The sequence below is a fragment of the Ambystoma mexicanum genome, chromosome 1q (assembly GCF_040938575.1).
Source record: "Ambystoma mexicanum isolate Mex_15411 chromosome 1q, UKY_AmexF1_1, whole genome shotgun sequence".
NCBI classification, from domain to species: Eukaryota; Metazoa; Chordata; class Amphibia; order Caudata; family Ambystomatidae; genus Ambystoma; species Ambystoma mexicanum.
The window spans coordinates 514,011,406-514,032,256 of NC_090922.1; the positions used below are offsets into that span (position 1 = coordinate 514,011,406).

At 45.6% G+C, this 20,851-nt stretch overlaps 1 protein-coding gene across 2 annotated transcripts in view; it reads right to left on the bottom strand.

Moving 5' to 3' along the window:
• The window catches only part of LOC138530300 (guanylate-binding protein 1-like), a 478,878-nt gene that overhangs the window by 437,961 nt on the left and 20,066 nt on the right, over positions 1 to 20,851 (bottom strand). The window lies entirely within an intron of this gene.

Consider the following 20,851-nt stretch of genomic DNA (forward strand, 5'->3'; position numbering starts at 1 on the left):
AAATAGGGGTGTTAAGGATTCCTGAGGCAAGGCCAATCAGATGGTAGTAAAAGATGAGACGAGATACATTTACTAAAGATAGTAAAGGAAGGTGTACGCAGAAAATTAAAGCACACCTGTGTATAGGGCTATACATCTGTCAGTATAAAATGTTGTATTTAGATTAGTAGATATAAAAGGATAGTAAAAAATTAAGGTGTTTTTTATATTTTTTAATTTATATTTTTTAATTAAGAGATTGACATCAATTAGGAGGATAAAAATCAAAGGAAATACATGAAGAAGAGAGTCTTAAAATATCAATGAGAAACAACGACATACAAAACACTGATAGAAAGTCTAAATGAAGAAACAAAAAGAATATTGGTGCATAGATTTAAAAAGACTGGTTAAAATATTTGGATTTTTTGATAAAAAGCGGCGATTGATGGTGCCTGCTCAAATTGATCAGTGTGGTATATTTGATAAAGTAAATGGAAGAATAAAAGATCTGCTAAGTATTGACAGTCGAATTTGACTTGTCATCACGGGGGACACTCCTCTTTAACATGTATGTAGGACATTGCCAATATATTCAGCCAAGATAAAGATATCATTTGGAATGGGTTCAAGGCACAACTAATAAAACAACTATGGCGTGGTCTCAAGAGGGATTGTTGTCAAAAACAGTACTGCGACACATGCCATATTTGCATGTCACATATAAGGGAAAGAAGTTCCAAAAAAGGTTTGCTGTTTTAGAGTTATGGAAGACATATCAGAGTGAGAAAGAAGATCCAGCCGAGAAGGAGTGGATTCTTAAATCAGCACAAAGAGGGAGGATGTAACGGCTTCAGCTCCACTTTCTCCTCCTGAAAACAAGAGTAAAGATACAGAGGGGAAGGGAATTAAAAGTAGCGGCGTGGTGCCTTAATCCGACATATGAGCCCCCCGCTTATAACAGTGAGGATAATGCAGAAGAGAGCAGAAGCAGAGAACGCAAATATACATCGATATGCGATGAAAGTAAATGGCGTGATGATAGAAAGGACAGGTAAGATAGTTGGAGAAAGAAGAAGAGGCAAAGACACAGAACAAAATAAAGGATAAAGCTAAGGGAGTAACAATAGTACAGAATGAATGGATGGGAGGACAAATACTACTTAAGCTGTATGATAAAGACATTGATGGGTTCGAGAAAGAGAAGAGCAGGAAAAGAAAGAGAAAGAAGAAGAGATCATATAAAGAAGAGAAAGAAAGAAAGCAATCCAAGGTAAGAACAAAGACGATATGAAGCAAGGAATGAGAAGGTGAGACTTAGAAGAGAAGAATCGAGAGGAGACAGAAGCACAAAGAATGAAGAAAGTATGTAGGTTGCAAAGAAGGCGAGAGAAAGATGAATTGAGGTAGATGAGGAAAAGAGAGGAAGAAATTAACAGAAGTAGGGGATTAAAAGATGACGGGATAGGGTATCTATGTCATAGAAGCATAGTGCCCATTGAATGATTTGAGGGAGAGGGTCACAAAAGCCCTGCAAGGAGCTGCAAGGAATACCAGGAATATCAACAAAGGCTGATGAGCGAGACACAGAAAACGTAGGGGAAATAATTGGGGATTTAGGCAAATGTGGGATAAAGAAGGGTATAAAACCCAAGAGAATATAGAAGGATTTCTATCAAGGGAAACAGGAGGTAGGTCAGATGACGTCATAACAAACAAGCATCTAATGCGGTCTTCAAGCAGATAAGATCTTGATGATGTGGAAAAGGATAACAGTTATACAAGCTGGGGCATAATGATGTCAGAATTGAATGTAGAAAAGGGGATGAAATGGTCAAATCTAGAGGACCCCCAAAGCGAGAACACCAGAATCAACACTATACACGGACCGATCACAAGCATGATCACGCAGTGCATGGGATTTATCCCTGCCTTAAGTAAGCAGATTGAGGGTACTGCCAGGACGAAAACAAACGGGCTGGGCTAGTGTAGGCAGGTGTGATTATGGACCAGGACTTTCACAATTTCCATTATTAGAGAAAGGGGGAGGACGACCACAATATTTACCATGGCCACAAAAGGATAAAGACAATTTAAAATGTAACTTACTGAGTTTAACTTCTGATGCGGGAAAAGGGATCTATGAATTAGAGAGGAAGATATCAATCATGATGTTAGCTATAGGTGACATGAAAGGCTTGTTAGCTATTTTAGGGGAGAGAGCTGACAGCATTTGGAGTACAATATAACGATACATCAGATATGGGTGCGATTATGACTAGGAAAATGGGGGAGGATGAAGACCATGTTGCTTTTATTCAAGATATTCAATAGAGATGCCGTCTTGAGACGCGTGAACCGTGGGATAAAGTGGTAGCATTATTTTACCACATTTTGTGTCAGGGACTGCCTGAGCCAGTGCAACGGCAAATGAAGAAACAGGTGGGAATGGAAGCAAAGCCATAGCCAGAAATACAATGGACGATTGTGCATCACTGTCAATTATTGCAGGAGAACAATAAGAAGAAAGCCGAGAGTTGGAAGCAGGAGGAGGCAAAGTTAGGGCAGAAAAAGCTGTCGGTCTAGATAAGGAGGACGAGGTAGATTTCAGAACCCTCATGTAAGAGGAGGATTTAATGGCAGACAGCTGCAACAAAGCTTGAATTGCAGGAAAATAGGACACATAGCCAGAACATGTAGAAGCAGACGAGGCATGCAGCAAAACTGGCAAGCTCCAAGAGGAGGGATTGGCTATGTTCCGTAATATAATACAGAACCGCAGGAGCATTATGCCCAAGATCACATGCAGACTCAGATATATGCACAGCAAACACAGCAATTGCCATTACAAATGCAATCACAAGTACCTATACAACAAACACAAACCCAGCAAGTGTAGACACAACTGTAACGCTCACCTGATTCCCACAGAGGCGCAGGTCTGGCTTCAAGTGCTGATGCTTCTTCAATGGTGAAGCGCAGGACTCTGAAGATGGACAGGAAGGGCCCTCTACTCTGGCTTCTCCGGCTCGCAGGAATATTCCCCTGTGCGTGAAAAGGGAGTATTACCTACTGACTGAGTTATGCTCAAGCCTCCCACTCTCTTCCAACCCTCCACGATACCCTTCCACGATTCCCCGTGAAGTCTCACCGTAGGGTCTGAAAGGACGAGCTCTCCATCCTGCTTCTGACGCAGGGGCGCGTTGAACCCAGTTACTTCACTGGATTGAGGTTGGATGGGAGTTCAGGTAAGCTTGATTATACTGGTAAGGCGCTGTAAAAGTTCTGTTGCAAGTTCAAAAGTTCAAGCTTTAAATAATAATGTTCATTGTCTTTTTTCAGGTGATGAATGAAGATTCCTTTGGAGACTTCTTGCAACAAAGCGCTGATGTTGATGTCTTTTCCCCATAGGGGTCGGGGTTCGGAATGCCGGAGATATGGCGCCGACCCGAAGTGAAACGTGCAGTTCCAGTAAAGATCTGGTAAGTCCTAGATGTGCGCTCAGGTAATGTTTTTGCATTCGCTCATCTAATGTCTTTGTCTTTTTTCCCCATAGGGGCCGGGGTCCTGCTTGGAAGCAGCAAGACCCGAAATGAAATGGGAATGACCCAACAGGTAAGTCTTAGAAGGAAACTGAGCTTTTCCTATTCCCTTCCTTCTCTCACCTCTTATTCTTGTCTTTTTCTCTAGGCTCTGGGAAGTGGCTGTGTATCCGGATGATCGCTGCTGAAGATGGAGGAACCCAGGAAAGGTGAGTGAAATGCAGCGCTGCAGCGATCGTAACGAAATGCTTTTAAAAATGATGTCTTCCCTTTCAGGATCGTCGGTGATGTCTCCGTGGTGCAGGTTAGCTGGTAGGTCTCTTGTCTCCCTTTGCAGGTGACCCAGGATGCTGACAGGTGTGGATGAAGTCCAGATGCAGGAGCTGACACGGTGAGCGTCCAGCTGCGAGGAGCAGAACAACGCGAAGCGTGAGTTGCTGATCGGGTGTGGTTTAAATAGCTTTGGAAGAAGTTCCAAATGTGTATCCTTCCTCCGATCAGGTATGTATCCTTCCCCGACCACACCCGGGTGGAAAGTAGTCCCATAGGTAAAATAGTTCCTATTCAGGCCTCAAGAGGGCCTGGATGTGGCAGCATGGTCTGCATCAGGTAAGTGCACATTAAAACACTTGAACACATGTCGAGCTTTATGAGCCTGGCGCCTAAGGCGCCAGGACAGAGTTTCAACATGAGCCTGGCGCCTAAGGCGCCAGGACTGAGTCCAAAGGGCCCCAGCTTGGGCCCGCTGGCACTCCCCTGGGGGAAATGAAGCCTGCCTCTGGGGTTGCTGGGTCGGACCTGGCTCCTTGGAGGTAGGCATCATGACAGTACCCCCCCTCAAGGCCCCTCCCAAGGTTCTTCCCTCCGGGGGTTTGGGCTTGTTCGGAAATCTCCGGTGAAACCTTTGTACTAATCGAGGTGCGTGGACATGGTTACTAGGCTCCCACGATCTCTCCTGAGGCCCATATCCCTTCCAGTCAACAAGATAGAAGAGTTTCGACTTTACCACCTTGGAGTCTAAAATGTCTTTAACTTCGAATTCTAATTCCCCTTCAATTTGAACTGGATCTGGAGGCTTGGACAATCAGGTTCCTGGTTGTATTGGCTTCAAAAGTGATGCATGAAAAACTGGATGAATACGCATGTTGGACGGTAGATCCAGTTTAAAGGCCACTGGGTTGATTATAACTTTGATGGGATAAGGTCCTATGAATCTGGGATTGAAGGTTCGCGGGCCCTTGAGGGGTAAATGTTTAGTTGCTAGCCATACCTGGTCTCCTACTTGGTAAGGAGGAGTTTTACTTTGGTGCAAATCAGCGTTTTCTTTATACTTTTTCTTGGGTTGCTGTAAATGAGTTGCAGCTTCTTTGAAGGCTCGGGTTATTGTGGAATGCAGATGATTTACTGCGGGCATTTCCAGGGTCAGAGGTGGATCTAGATCAGAGGTCCGAGGATGGTGACCATACAAAGTATAAAAGGGGGTTTGTCCGGTTCCAGAATGCACTGAATTGTTGTATGCATATTCTGCGATCCAAAGGATGTCTTTCCAATTTAACTCGGATTGGTGTAACATGCACCGAAGATATTGCTCGAGAGTCTGATTGGTTCTCTCGGTTTGTCCGTCGGTCTGGGGGTGGTGGCTGGTGGATAACCACACATCTATTTGTGCTAGTTGGCAACACTTCTTCCAAAAATGTGAGATAAATTGACTTCCACGATCCGAGATTAAAATGGAAGGGAAACCATGTATGCGAACTATATTCTCCAGGAATTCCTTGGCCAAGGTGGAAGCTGAAGGCAAACCCTTTAAAGGGATAAAGTGGGCCATTTTGGAGAATAGGTCCACAATTACAAGGATTGTGTTGTAACCAGCACAAGGAGGCAGATCCGTTATAAAGTCCATTGACAGGGTGTGCCATGGTGCCGGTGGAATATCCAAGGGTTGAAGTAGGCCGGCTGGCCTTTTCTTTTGAGCCTTGTTTTGGGCGCAAATTCCACAAGACAGTACAAAAGACTTTATGTCTTTTCTCCAAGAAGGCCACCAGAAGTGGCGTTTGATTTTTTCCTCCGTTTTAGCGATACCAGGGTGTCCTTCCATTAAAGATTCATGATGATGGGCAATAACAAGTTCTTGCAATTCTTTACTTGGCAGGAACAACCGCTCCTGGAAGTAGGGTAAGTCATCCTTAACGGTGTAATGAGGACCCTTTCGACTCCATTCCAGTAAGGTTGAAGAGTCTAGAAGTTGTTTTACTTGCATTTGGATATCCTCAATAGATTGCAATGAAGTTAAGCCTAAGATTCTTTGCTCAGGTATGAAGGGCACAGGTTCTAAGCTCGAATTAGGTTCTTCCATGCCAATCCGGGATAAGGCGTCTGCTTTTCCATTCTTGCAGCCAGGGCGATAGGTAATTACAAAATCAAATTCTGCAAAGAATAGAGCCCATCGGAGTTGTCGTGAAGATCGAGCTTTGGCCGTCTTTAAATACTGTAAGTTTCTGTGGTCCGTAATTACGGTGATGGTGTGTCTTGCCCCGAGAAGGTAGTGACGCCAAGCCTTGAAAGCAGATTTGATGGCCAGTAACTCTTTATCGGTAATTGCGTAGTTGATTTCAGGAGGAGAAAAGTTTGTGGACCAAAAGGCCACTGCGTGTAGTTGGTTAGTTTTTGGGGCTCTTTGCGACAGGACAGCTCCCATGGCCGAACTGGAAGCATCAGTTTCCACTATGTACGGGAGATCTGGGTGCGGGTGCTTCAATACAGGTGCAGAAGTGAATTTGGTTTTCAGGTCCTGGAAGGCTTGTTCGGCCTCAAGAGTCCATTCGAAGCGTTTGTTTTTCTTTAGGAGAGCGGTGATGGGTTGGACTGTTCGGGAAAATTCCGGGATGAATCTTCGATAGAAATTGGCAAAGCCGAGCATGCTCTGAACTCCCTTCACCGAGCTTGGAGATGGCCATTTGAGGATGGCGTCCACCTTTCGCGAGTCCATTCGGACTCCTTGAGGTGTCAGGATGAATCAGAGAAACTCAACTTCTGTGGTATGAAAAACGCATTTTTCGAGTTTTGCAAATAGTCTGTGCTGGCGCAGTTTCTCAAGAACTGCCCTAACATGTTTTCTGTGATCAGATTCTGAAGAAGAGTACACCAGGATGTCGTCAATGTAAACAATGACGCAGACATCGATAAGTTCCCGAAGAACATCATTCATAAAGTACTGAAAGGCGGCAGGTGCATTGCACAAACCGAAGGGCATCACCTGATATTCGAAGAGCCCAAATTTGGTGCGGAATCCAGTCTTCCATTCGTCGCCTTCTTTTATGCGCACCAGGTGATAAGCTCCTCGGAGATCTAACTTGGTGTACACACAAGCGTCTTTCACCTGGTCGATAAGCTCAGGGATCAAGGGCAGAGGATAACGATTCTTAATCGTTATTTGATTTAGGGCGCGATAGTCTATACACGTTCTAAGGTCGCCTTCTTTTTTTGGCACGAAGAACAGAGCTGAAGAGACAGGAGACTTGGACGGGCGAATAAAACCATTGGCTAGGTACTGATCTAAATACTGACGCAAATGCAGGTTCTCAGGTTCCGTAAGAGCATAAATCCTACTACAAGGTAGTTGAGCATTGGGTACCAGATCGATCTGGCAATCATAAAACCGATGGGGAGGTAACGTGTTAGCCTGTTCTTTCTGAAAAACCTCTTGGAATTCTTGGTATTCTGACGGTAGCTGTACAGGGTGGAAGTTGCTGTGGCTAGACCCATAGCTGGATTTCTTGGATAACAAGTTGGTTCACAATCAGGAAAACTTATCTTCTTTGCTCGCCAGTCAATTCTGGGATTATGTGTTTCTAACCAAGGAATTCCAAGAATTACTTGAAATTGTGGGGCCTTGATCACATCAAACACGATTGCTTCCCGATGTCCATCCTGACCCACCAGTGTCACTTCAACAGTGGAATGCGTTACAGGCCCTGAGGCTATTTCGGTTCCATTTACTGTAGTAATGACATCTTGGGTTACTTTCGGGCGGAGAGGAAGCTTAATCCTGGAAGCCAATTCACGGTCTGTAATTTCCAATAGCTCCACTGTCGATGTATGCTTTTATAGCATGCAACTGCTGAGGCTGTTTTGGGTCCACGAGCACCATTGGCATGACGAAATGCGAGGTCAAGAGTTAGTTTTCAAGCTCGGCAAGCGGACCCCTACGCTTGCCGGGCTAGGTCGTTTCCCGAATCAGGTGTCTCTAATTCATTATCAGTAGCTCCAACCACCTTCTTAAGTGGTTTAACTGGACAATTTCGAAGAAAGTGACCGGAAGTCCCGCAATACAGACAAAGTTGCATTTGCCGCCTTCTCTCTCGTTCTTTCTGCGTTAAAGATCCTTTAACACCACCGATTTGCATAGGTTCAGATACGTCGGTACTCTTGGAGGTAGCGTGGGTTTTGATCGGTGCTCGGTTTTCATACTTGAACCGATCTGCTTTTCTATTTTGAAGTCTGTGATCAAGTTGAACCACCAAGTCAATGTAGTCTGCGCAGACCTGGGGTGGGTTTACTATCTGAGCTAGAACATCCTTAAGCTCTCCGCGCAGGCCTCGATGAAACAATGTGATCTTTTTGCTTTCTGGCCATCCAGTTTCCACAACCAGTCTGTTAAAGGTGGCTATGTAGGACAGAAGATCCTGATTAACTTGTCGTAAGGATAGCGGTTTGTTATCAAGGGCCTGTCCTTGAGAGTGTCGCGCGAACAATCTTTCCATGCTGGCCTGGAAGCCCTGAAAATTCTGGAGAATGGGATCATCCTGATTTACCAATGGAATAGACCAATCGGCAGCACTGCCATTGAGGTAAGATAGTATAAAGGCTACCTTGGTCTGGTCGTTAGGGAAGGCTCCGGGTCTGCATAGAAAGTGTAAACGACATTGGTTCATAAAGACGTCATATTTCTTGGGATCCTCCTCAAAACGTTCAGGCGGGGCCAAAGGCATGTGTCCAGGTAGATTAATTTGTACCGGGTTACTCAAACCCATTGATGTGGAAATGTCTCCGGAATTAGGTAAAGGAGTGTGCCCTGCCTGGGCCTGTAATAACCTTTTGGCTAGGTCATCAGTTCTTTCCTTAGATAAGAACAGTTCTCTTTTGAGAGCGTTAGTCTCCTGGCGGGCTGAGTGCACCTCTGCCCATAATTCCCCCAAAAGCTGGGCCAGCTGGTCAGTCTCGGAAGTCTCCATAGCGCCCAGGTGGGAAATTGTGGGTAGGCTTCGCGTTCTGTAACGCTCACCTGATTCCCACGGAGGCGCAGGTCTGGCTTCAAGTGCTGATGCTTCTTCAATGGTGAAGCGCAGGACTCTGAAGATGGACAGGAAGGGCCCTCTACTCTGGCTTCTCCGGCTCGCAGGAATATTCCCCTGTGCGTGAAAAGGGAGTATTACCTACTGACTGAGTTATGCTCAAGCCTCCCACTCTCTTCCAACCCTCCACGATACCCTTCCACGATTCCCCGTGAAGTCTCACCGTAGGGTCTGAAAGGACGAGCTCTCCATCCTGCTTCTGACGCAGGGGCGCGTTGAACCCAGTTACTTCACTGGATTGAGGTTGGATGGGAGTTCAGGTAAGCTTGATTATACTGGTAAGGCGCTGTACAAGTTCTGTTGCAAGTTCAAAAGTTCAAGCTTTAAATAATAATGTTCATTGTCTTTTTTCAGGTGATGAATGAAGATTCCTTTGGAGACTTCTTGCAACAAAGCGCTGATGTTGATGTCTTTTCCCCATAGGGGCCGGGGTTCGGAATGCCGGAGATATGGCGCCGACCCGAAGTGAAACGTGCAGTTCCAGTAAAGATCTGGTAAGTCCTAGATGAGCGCTCAGGTAATGTTTTTGCATTCGCTCATCTAATGTCTTTGTCTTTTTTCCCCATAGGGGCCGGGGTCCTGCTTGGAAGCAGCAAGACCCGAAATGAAATGGGAATGACCCAACAGGTAAGTCTTAGAAGGAAACTGAGCTTTTCCTACTCCCTTCCTTCTCTCACCTCTTATTCTTGTCTTTTTCTCTAGGCTCTGGGAAGTGGCTGTGTATCCGGATGATCGCTGCTGAAGATGGAGGAACCCAGGAAAGGTGAGTGAAATGCAGCGCTGCAGCGATCGTAACGAAATGCTTTTAAAAATGATGTCTTCCCTTTCAGGATCGTCGGTGATGTCTCCGTGGTGCAGATTAGCTGGTAGGTCTCTTGTCTCCCTTTGCAGGTGACCCAGGATGCTGACAGGCGTGGCTGAAGTCCAGATGCAGGAGCTGACACGGTGAGCGTCCAGCTGCGAGGAGCAGAACAACGCGAAGCGTGAGTTGCTGATCGGGTGTGGTTTAAATAGCTTTGGAAGAGGTTCCAAGTGTGTATCCTTCCTCCGATCAGGTATGTATCCTTCCCCGACCACACCCGGGTGGAAAGTAGTCCCACAGGTAAAGTAGTTCCTATTCAGGCCTCAAGAGGGCCTGGATGTGGCAGCATGGTCTGCATCAGGTAAGTGCACATTAAAACACTTGAACACATGTCGAGCTTTATGAGCCTGGCGCCTAAGGCGCCAGGACAGAGGTCCAACATGAGCCTGGCGCCTAAGGCGCCAGGACTGAGTCCAAAGGGCCCCAGCTTGGGCCCGCTGGCACTCCCCTGGGGGAAATGATGCCTGCCTCTGGGGTTGCTGGGTCGGACCTGGCTCCTTGGAGGTAGGCATCATGACACAACAGGCCATGGTACCACAATGGAATATGGCTACAGTAGCACAGCAATCACCCACACCCAAAGTGCGGTAGGAGGGAATCCTTTCACAGGTACAAGGATGAATTTATATCCACAATAGGACAACCCACAGAGCAACCTGATGTGTTCAGTACAATCTGTGACACCGGACCCCCAAGGGGAACAAAGGGTGAAGGTGATGATAGGAGGAAAGACATTTTCATTTCTTGTAGACACTCGAGCGGCTTGTTTTTGTGTCCGAGAGTACCCAATTGTGTACCCAATGTGTACCCAATGTCAGGCATTGCCATGAATGCACAGGGATTCTCTGGGGCGATGAGTTAAGTTCTTTTTACAGATGAATTACCAATCTCTATAGGAGAGCATAATATGACAATGCCATTATTGTACTCTAGGCAGACGCCAGTTAATATATTAGGGCATGACGAAAGAATAGTGTGTTCTATTCGAGGGAAACATTATATAAATGTGAAAGAGTTTATATTAGCCTTTAAAGGCCAGAAGACATGATGAGAAGTTCCTTTAGACCCGCAAGTATTTTTGTATGGAGTGACTGTTTTATTATTGTGGTTACCCAAACTGATCGGTAAACTTTAAAAATACGTGATGAGTTTTTGTTTAGACCAGAAATCTCTGTGGATGATGAGGAAGGGCACATTATCCCCTTGGAGTTAAAAGGAGTAGTGGTCAGAGAAGAAATGATGGTTCTTTATGAGACAGATGATGAGGGAGGAGGATGGAGAACAGTGGTAGCCTCAGTGAATTATACAGGTTGACAGATTTGACATGAGCACACAGATGATGAGTTAGTATGTTTTATAACTCTCACTTACTGGATTAAAGTATAAAATAAACAAATACTGCAGGGAATGGTACTGGTAGAAAAGAAACAGTCCTTTTTTCAGGAAGATTTCGAGAAAGTGAAGACACAGACACAAAGGCACACGTTTTGAAAACCTTTATTAAACCTAACTGAGGTTGGAGACTTCCTATCTGGCCCTAACTCTATAATGGCAGTATATATCTTAAGTCTCATAGGCTTCCCTTCCCTATGTGATATGTTCAATATATTTCACTGTTCTTCCTTAAGGGATTCTCCTGAGATTCCCTACCCCAGGTTTGCACCTTTCAAGCACACACTTCATTTGAAAGTTCCTTTTCAATTACTTGCTCAAGCTGCCCTTGCCTGACTTCAAACCGTTTCAGATAGCCAAAACACTTTTCCAGATGCACAGCTCCACCTCGTAGAGCTTGGGGAGAACACCCTTCACCAACCTTTGGTACTTTACATACACAATGTTCAAAACCAGCTCCTCCTGGTAGAGCTTGGGGAGACTTCCCTTCCCCAACTTTTATACTTCACAATGTTCACCTGTCCGAAAGTTTCGAAACCGCATAGTATTTTCACCCCCATGAGTGATCACTATCACAGCAGGGTTCTTTAAGTATTGCCTTGACAGAGACCTTCAAAACCACACAGTATTCTCACTCCTCTGCGCGTCCACTCTGACAAAAGGGTCTTCTTTTTCAATGTTCGTTTCCTATTAAAGTAAAAGTTCACTAAGAAGGGCCCACGGCCACTCGATCAAAACAGCAAACACATTTTGAGTATTACTTTTAGCCTTTCAGGATTGCTGCACATATTCTTTCCTCTGTGCATTATTCCTGAAATGTTCTTACTAAATATCTCATTTTCATATTTTCCACAACGTGCCTTATCTCACGACACCTTCGCCGGTTAACACAATCAAGCCTTTTTACTTCCAACGTCTTTACTCCGACGAATAGCCTCACGTGCGACACCAACTCCTCACAATCACACGTATAACATACCAGGTTCTCTCCTTCTCAGAACTCACCGACTGTGAATACTTTAGCATGCTCTTCGATTTCAGCTTTGTTGAGGTCAGAGTCTTGCACACCTGCCCCTCAGGTGCTCAAAGGCAATCTCGCAGCCTCAGCGTTGTAACAAGCACTTCTCTGGTCTTCGGAAGGAAGGGTCCAGCATGCCGCTTGGCACCCTTCATCTAACCTCTCCAGCTCCTTGGAGACACAGCTCCCTCGCCACAAACTTACTGCTTCAGCCTGTCAGCGTCTCGACTTCCCGCTCTACGTTGCGTAGTTAACATCTCCCGCTCAACTGTTCCTCTGCTTTGCCGTTCAACTTGCTTACCCCGCTCTCGCCTGCACACACTTTTAATGTTTCTTTGGCTTCTTCTTGTTTTAAATTTTCAAACTACAAGTCACAAAATGCATCAGTTTCGTTTTGCTCCCACTTTGCAAGCTTCTTGCAGCAGCATCTTTTCCGCTAGAGCGATTTTGGGAGTTTCCCTTTGTGATGCTCTTCTTGTCAAAAGAGGTTATCCCGCTTCAGCCACCCACACATCACTGGGTGTCTCCTTCTAACCCAGAGTAGCACAGTGCTGGCAGGTCCTTCAATGGGATCAGACTGAGGTCATGATCTCACCACCTGCCCCTCAGCCATATGGCATTCTGTAACTCACCCAGGAAACAAGCACCTGCTTGGGCACTGCCAGCAAACTGCAGCTGACCCTGTTCTGCCTCCTTGGACACACGGCTCCCTCGCCACACTGCAGCCCTCCCTCCCCTTTAAATACAAGGTCAGTGTCTTGGCACTCCGTCCTCTTCCAGACACTCCGTTCTTCTCCCAGCTGCCGCTTCTTCCTCCTAGCTTCCACCTTCCCTCCAGCATCCCCAGCTCGCTCAAAGTTTGGCTTGTGGCTCCACCTTTTATACTTGGTGGGAAAGTCAATTGGAGTCAGGTGGGAGTAGTTGCCTAGCCCTGTCTGACCCTATTAGTGGGACAACCTAGTGGTGGTTGGAAACCGTCTTCCCTCTGTTCCTTAAGGTGTTCCCCAGAGGCAATCCTCAGTGCTCTCAGTCGCCTCTACTTCTTCCCAGTGTTTGTTGGAAATGGGGAGGGGGAGAAGGAGTGAAATTGGAAAAATCTCCTGCAAGTCGAGGGAGAGAGGTTTAGGGTAAAATGTAAAAAAGGGGAATATTCGGTCTTGCTACTTGATGTGGGGCTTCATCAGGACTTAACAAAAGAAAGGTTTGGCATGTTCCTATTGCTATTATTCGAGGTGTTGTAGTAATAGTAATCCCTAAATGTTGGTGTTCGCCTCCCTAGGTATTCTAGGGGTTTGGACTTCCCCTTTCTCGATGAACCCATTGGGGGGAATGGGCCCTGAATGCAAATAGCCCATGAAGGCCTCAGGGACTTCAACCTTTTCGCCTACTGGCCCGTTTGGATAGCGAGTCTCATCTGGGGTCTTCCCATGAGTGCAACCCCAGGGTCTCCTACCCAGGGGATCCTCCCTCGCTCGTCCACCCCCCATGATTGGGATCCGAAAGCAAAGGCCCTTCCCTAGACACCTGAATAGGGGATTCTCGGGGTCTATATGGGAGAACACCCTCCAGTTTCTCACAGAAGGTACCACATATTTTATGGATCACAAGTGCATGTGATGTGGGTCTATTAAAAGATAAAAGGAGTAGAAGCTGTCAAAATCAAGCTTAAACTAGGAGCTCGTTTGCCACAAGCAAAGCAATACCCTATGTCCAGAGAAGCGGATGAAGGTATTTTAGAAACTATTTCCGCTTTAATGAAGCAAGGAATATTGGTACCATTTGATTAGCAAGAATAAGGAAAATGAAGAGCACAAAAGACAAAGGAGCAATATTTTCCGAATTTGATAAGGAGTGAATAGACTTGCAGTTATTCTGGAACTTTTTTAGACAGGCTAAAGGAACAATGGGAAAAAAAGAATCGGAGCAAGAAGAAAAGAAGCACAGTTTATATTTCATGATACCTATTGTAGAAACAATACACACTCTGATATGTTGTTTTTTCCTACCTATTACATACAGTCTTACCCAGCTTTAAGAAGAAGATACGTAAATATAGTGACATTTCTCAGCAATCCTAAGAACAATCATTTTTTTTAGGGTCATAATAGCAATTATGTTGCAGTTTCTGATAAAAGTGTGATCTATAAAAAATGATAGAGTTGCACATTAAAATGAACATAAAATGGAGAGGTCTCAGAATCTAAGAGGAGCATTGCCATCAAAAAAATGTATGCGTTTCCATGGAATACTAATTGTGATATTATTCTGTATTATGATTTGTACCTTTTTTCTAATTATTATGGCATTTAGACAGATTATGAAAAATACCTGATATGTCCAGTGATAATGAAAATTTACTATTGTCCCCAATAAAAGAATGGATAGCCTTTTTTATAACATTACTAAGCATCTATTTCGATTTAAAAGGGATGTTGGGGAAGACCCAACTCCACCCACCCCCCTTTCTGCATAAACACTAGGCCGAGGAAGAGGGCGACGGAGAGTAACAAAGCTAACTCTTGCACATCGTAATGTCCCGCTAATCGGGTCAAGCACTTGACTGCAAATACATACCCCTGATTCCAATTAGCTCTCCTCACACGGATAAAAGGTGGAGCCTAAAGACATACTCTGAGCAAGGTGGAACACAAGTACGAGCAGAACTTCACGGGCGAAGGCAAGCCTAGTGGAGCAGAGCAACGGGCCAAGGGGTGAGAGCAGCATGTCGAATACCCCAAGAATTCCCTACAGGAGGTTGTTGCCTCCACAAGGCTGTGAAAGACAAGTTAAGGCCAGATCCCACAACAGAAGGCTGCATTGTGTTCCTAGGACACCAGCGACCCTCCCGGGTGAACAGCAGAGTTGGGTACTAACCTTGACTTGCAAATTGGAAATTGGAAAAGAAAGAACCGCAAACAGCCGGTGAGTTGACAAGCGATCTAAGAGACTGGTGTGCTAAGAAAGATTGAAGTTTGCAACAATATATTTCAAGTGAAGGCTGCATGCATGTGTTGTATTAGACATAAGGAAAGGCAGACCTGTGAATCAACTTTAAGATGAAGACGGCTGCAGAATCAGTGATACTAAGTAACGGAGGGGTCCGGAGAAGTGGAGTAGCCCATTCCAAAGTCTCTGTGAAAGGTACATTGTTTGAAGCGATAAAAGTGAATGAACTTTAAAAGCGAAAGTGAATGAAGTTAACCCCGAGGGAAGGTCAGAGAAAAAGTTGAATAGTAAACTCAGAGTTGAAGTGGTCCTGCAGTGGTCTGAAGAGGAAGCCCCACACAGTCTTAAGTCTTCGATATTTGCAAAGCAGTCTGAGCCTGATTGAAGGAGACCCGATCTGTAAAAAGGCTTGGGAAGGGAGCCCCGGCAAGTGATTGTTGAACTGTGAAGGTCGGAGCCCGGCAGAGGGGGACCGATGTGAACCTTTTATTTCATTATTTGGGAAAAGACTGTAACCAGAGCCTTTAACGTGGCGGTCCTCAATCCACGCTCCAACGATTCCAATGTTAAAACCCGAACCAGTGTGTGTCACCCTGCCTGTAGAGACTGCCTTCTTCCGTGCTGTTTACATGTGGGGAGGAGAGCTAATCCAGCCAATGTATTCTTTGTCAAACACTGATTTTCCTTTTATATACATACTTCCTTTTCACACTTTTTGTACTAATTGTAGGGCAGGCATACGGTTTTTGTTAGTATAGGCCATTTTATCTGACGGACACAACTAGGACTGTTTTGTTTAGGACTTGATGGTCGAGACTATTCCCATCCTAGCTATAGAGCAAATTAGGAGTTTCTCCAACCCCAATGAAACTTTAATGAAGGTTTTACAAATGGTATATTTTGTGTCAGTGTCATACTTGTGATACCATGCCTCCCCTACAGGTAGGTGTCATGCCTGCGCCATGGGCGCATACATTGGCGATCAAAATGGACAAATTGGTATTCATTTGTCTGTGGAAAACTCTTGGATCAACTGATATGCACTTCTTGGACTTTATTTCCCATTTGCGAAACTACACTTACCACAATGCACTTGACTACAACCATCTATTCCTGGCCCTTCCTATTCGTCATCTTCGGAACTACAATCCCCAGAAGCCTTAGGGGTTTGCTCTGCTTCCACCAGCTCAGGAACAGAGAGGGAGGTGGCCGATTGTCTGCAGGTGTGCTTAGCCAGGTGCAACCAATGAGCCTGCCTCTGTGCTGGGCTGGGCAGTATAAAAGCTGCTGCCTGCAGGGGCTCAGGCTCTTGCATTAAGAGTCCTTCCTGCTCCTTTTTGCTTCGAGCTTCGTATCCTTGTATGCGTTTCCTCTGCATAGCAGCCGATCACGCTCTGCTGCTACCTTCCGTCATTGCCTTCCAGGATCCAGCCTTGCAGCCGATCACAGTCCGCTGCTACCTTCCGCCATTGCCTTCCAGGATCCAGCCTTGCAGCCGATCATGGTCCGCTGCTACCTTCCGCCATTGCCTTCCAGGATCCAGCCTTGCAGTCGATCACGGTCCGCTGCTATCTTCCGCCATTGCCTTCCAGGATCCAGCCTTGCAGCTGATCACGCTCCGCTGCTACCTTCCGTCCTTGTCTTCCAGCCTTCCAGCCAAGCAGCCGAGCCGATCACGCTCCGCTGCTACCTTCCGTCCTTGCCTTCCAGCCAAGCAGCCGATCTGATCACGCTCTGCTGCTACCTTCCGTCCTTGCCTTCCAGCCTTCCAGCCAAGCAGCCGATCCGATCACACTCCGCTGCTACCTTCCGCCATAGCCTTCCAGCCAAGCAGCCGATCATGCTCCGCTGCTACCTTCCGCCATTGCCTTCCAAGCTCTAGACAAGCAGCCGATCACGCTCCGCTGCTTCCTTCCGCCATTCCCTCTGGACTTCCTTCCTTACAGTCCTGCTCCATTAGGGCTCACTCCTTGCTGCCCGGCCCTTCTGGGCTCCTTGCCGTGCAGCCTGTTTCACTCCGCTGCCCTAAGCCTTATTCCTCGGGGCTTCTTTCCTTACAGCCCTGCTCCTTTTGGGCTCGCCCCTTGTTTTCCCTGCTTTTCAGAGTTTCTACCTTGTACCCTACCGTTCTCTCCTATCCAATCAGTATACATTCATTATTTACTTTCAGATATTACAGTTCCTCTGTTTCCCTGACTGCTGCTCCCTTGCTCTCTTCCTTGTTTTCAACCCTCAGTACTTTCTTCCTATCCAATCCTACTATACGGCTTTCCCATTTATTTCCTTCTGCTAGTTTGCTATTCGACTTCCTTTTCCCTGGATTTATCGGTTAGTGTCTTCTCTTGTACTGTTTGTAGACCCCTTGTACAGAGCTTGTCTGTTGGTTTCCGTCAGGCAACCTCTGCCCTTCCCTTGTCAAGTTTCTACATTACAGACACCCATAGCTGTTGTTCCAAGCCATGAGCAAACATCGTGGGCTTCTGTTATAGCAAACTGTGCAGAAGGTTAGAGTTTTCCTAAGATTCGTGGGATGCTCTTTTCCTATAACTGCATACACCCCAAGAGGGAATCTATCCTGTACCTTTCCCTTTTCTACACTTGTCTACTCTTCGCTCTCCTTTCTTTCTGCTGTGTGTGAACTATTCTGTCCTCTTACTTTGGCACAACCACCCAATCCTTCCTGGGTGTCCTGTGCCACTCTTAATAGAGAGCCATCCTTGACAGTAGGTGTCGGTGGACTGAGCAAGAGGTTGTAAAACTTTGTCTATATAGATGGATAGAGAGTCAAAGAGATTTTCTGTTCTAGCTACATTTGGTCTAAATAGTGGTTTCGTGGCATGCTTATAAATCTTGGGCAAGGCATAAAAGACCAGGATTATCAAAAAAGGATTGGTTAGGAATTCTCTGGTTTTCAAAGTAATTTCAAGCATTATTTTCAGCATTTTCCTGAAACCAACAAACATAAAGAAACATCTCTTTAACTATCTGGATTGTCATTGAATTGAATTATTGGAAATGTATTCAGAAACTACTGTATGATATGTGGTTAAAAAAAATGATAACATCAGGATCTAAAATGTGACACACACACACACACACACACACACACACACACCTCTCCCTCTCTCTCTCTCGGAAAAAAGGAGAGATTTGTAGACAACCAGAGTGAAAGGGTAGGTTGAGGGAGGGATAGGGGTTAAAGGAAGCAGGGGGATATTAGGGACTGTAAGAGAATGTAGCTAGCGAGAGCCTTAGCTATTATTATTAATTTATAAAATTATGCAGGTAATTCCGTTTCTTAAAGTGGAATCTACTAATCAACCCCAGGTGACATAATGCTCAATGCCAAAAAGCATGATGCACACACGTACCTTGCTGTGATCGTCTCCTGATATCCGCAGCAGCTGCCCTGCAGTGACATCAGGGCTCGTTCAAAGGGCACATGTGCATTCCTGAGCACAGCTGCTCAAACCCAAAGTTCCCTCAGACAGGTGGCTTGTTAACTGTATGCACCTCTGGTTCAAACTGTCATAATTGTGTACCTCCGAAAGCCATTGACAGTTGTTAAATACTAAATATAAGCCATGTCTGGCTTGTACATGGTGGCTTCGAAGAGTACACAATTATAGAGCCACAAGCCGTTGATGTCATTTTATTGTCAACTTGGTGGGCAGTGACTCATTCATTATCGGGTCTGACGTGTATTAAAGCCGGCTGGGATGGGTGTACCCACAACAGCCATATTGGGTCCCACCCAGGAAGCCAAATCTTTGATCCTCCTGTGAAAAGTTGTCCCCTCCTTCAAGGAACTGGGACACTCCCTGGGAGATGTGTTACGCTCACCTGCTATCCACGGGGACGCCACCCAGCCCTGGTTGGATGATTTGCACTCTCGTACCCTCTCCCGGTCCCTTGATAAGGCCTCTGGTTAAAGATGGGTCTGCAATGTAGGAGAGCTGGATTCAATACCAGATTGTCTTTATGTTTTCCCACCTGCCTTGGCCTCAACTCCTTTCTCCCCCTTGGGCCCTTCCCTCACCTTAATGTTGTAGAAGGTGGATTCTCTGTCCTGCTCCTCGTGGCAGGGACGCGTAGATGTGGGGGACGAGCAGCAACCAAGTTACTTCACTGGTGCAAGCCCCCCTCTGTGGAAATCCAGGCCTGCTGCGACTCTGTAGGTTTGCTGCTTTACAGTCTTTATATGCAGTTCTTATGTTCCTCATAGTTTGAATAATAATGTCTTGCTTATTTCCTTTTAGGTATGGAAAGGTATTTTGGAGTTGTCATGCAGTTTGAAGATGAGCATGGGCCGGTAGGCGAAAGCACGGTATGCGCGATGCTGTCCGGTGAGTAATGCGCGATGCGTGGCGCTATTTCGCCTTTTATATTGCTAACCTGTGTCTTTTCTCTCCTTACAGGTTGCGATGTTCCTCGCCGAGCGCCGTAATGTTCCAGCAATGATACTGACAAGGAGATGACTACCCAGGTAAGAATTGTGTGGCTTTCTTCAAGCAGAAGGAAACGGGAGTAAACGCTTACTAATGCTGTCTTTCTTTCTCCTCTTTCCAGGTTATGGTATTCCAGGACGTATGCGGTGCCGGATGATGGAGTTCGTACCTTCAGGTGAGTGGAACTGAAGTCGGCGATGGATTGAAGACAGGATACTGTTCCAGGTAAGTTTCGTAGTGTTCTTTCTCTCTCTGCAGGTCCTTGATTTCAAGTAAGCTGGCATCGAAGAACTGGACACAGTGAGCGTTACGCTGCCCACAGCAGAATAACGCAAAGCATGTTCTGCTGTTTGGGTGTGGTTTAAATAGTCTCAGGTAAAGTAGTCCAGATAAAGTAGTCCCAGGCCTGCCACGCCCAAAAGACTAGACCACATAGCTCAGTTCCTTGTAACTGAGCTATGTGTGTGCCTCCATGTTGGCTGAACACCCCCAAGTTAAATAGTCCCAAGTAAATAGTCCCATTCTAATGTTGGTCTTCATGATGGTCAAGAGCCTGGCGCCAAAGGTGCCAGAACTGACTCCAAGAGAGTCTTAGATGAGGTTTTAAGGCCTTTGACCTGGCCCTAACCGGAGGGCTGACTTGCCAGTGAGGGCCAGGGGCAAGGGTCATGACAGATGCTCTATGACTTACTGGTGCTTCAAAGACCGCCATGTCTGTACAATGGCTGCCTGAGACCAGGGTGTTGATTACTGGAGTCCTTTTGATGTAGGCAGACAGAGGAATGGGGTAAAGTTAGAGTAGGGGAAATGTATGAAGCCTAAATCTTGTTTGAAGCCTAGAGCACACCTTTTCAGTAATATATTTTAATGTTTTCAAGACAAGTAATGGGGTGTCGAGGAGAAAGTCAACCCTGACACTGGGTTGTATGTACAAATGACGAAAACAACATGAGTCCACACACCTGTGGGACTCTCCCGTCCCCTGCACACCCGATTTGTGTTGTAATCACAACCAAAATTTCAAATATTCATGTATTCACTTCAAATTAACACTTTTCATACTTACATTTTTTTTCATAAAAAGTTTTATGTATGATTATAGAGACAAAAATGAATTATGGGAAGTACCTTATATGTTATTCATAACAAGATTTTCCCAATTATTATCAACATGGAGTTTATAACGCAAGCAAAAGTATTATAACACATTTTTCAACTTTTTCAACTGTATTACAATTTGTGATCTTGGTAGACAATTTATGTTTCAAGGAGTACTACCCATTCCCCTATGTATTTGGTTCCATAGAGGA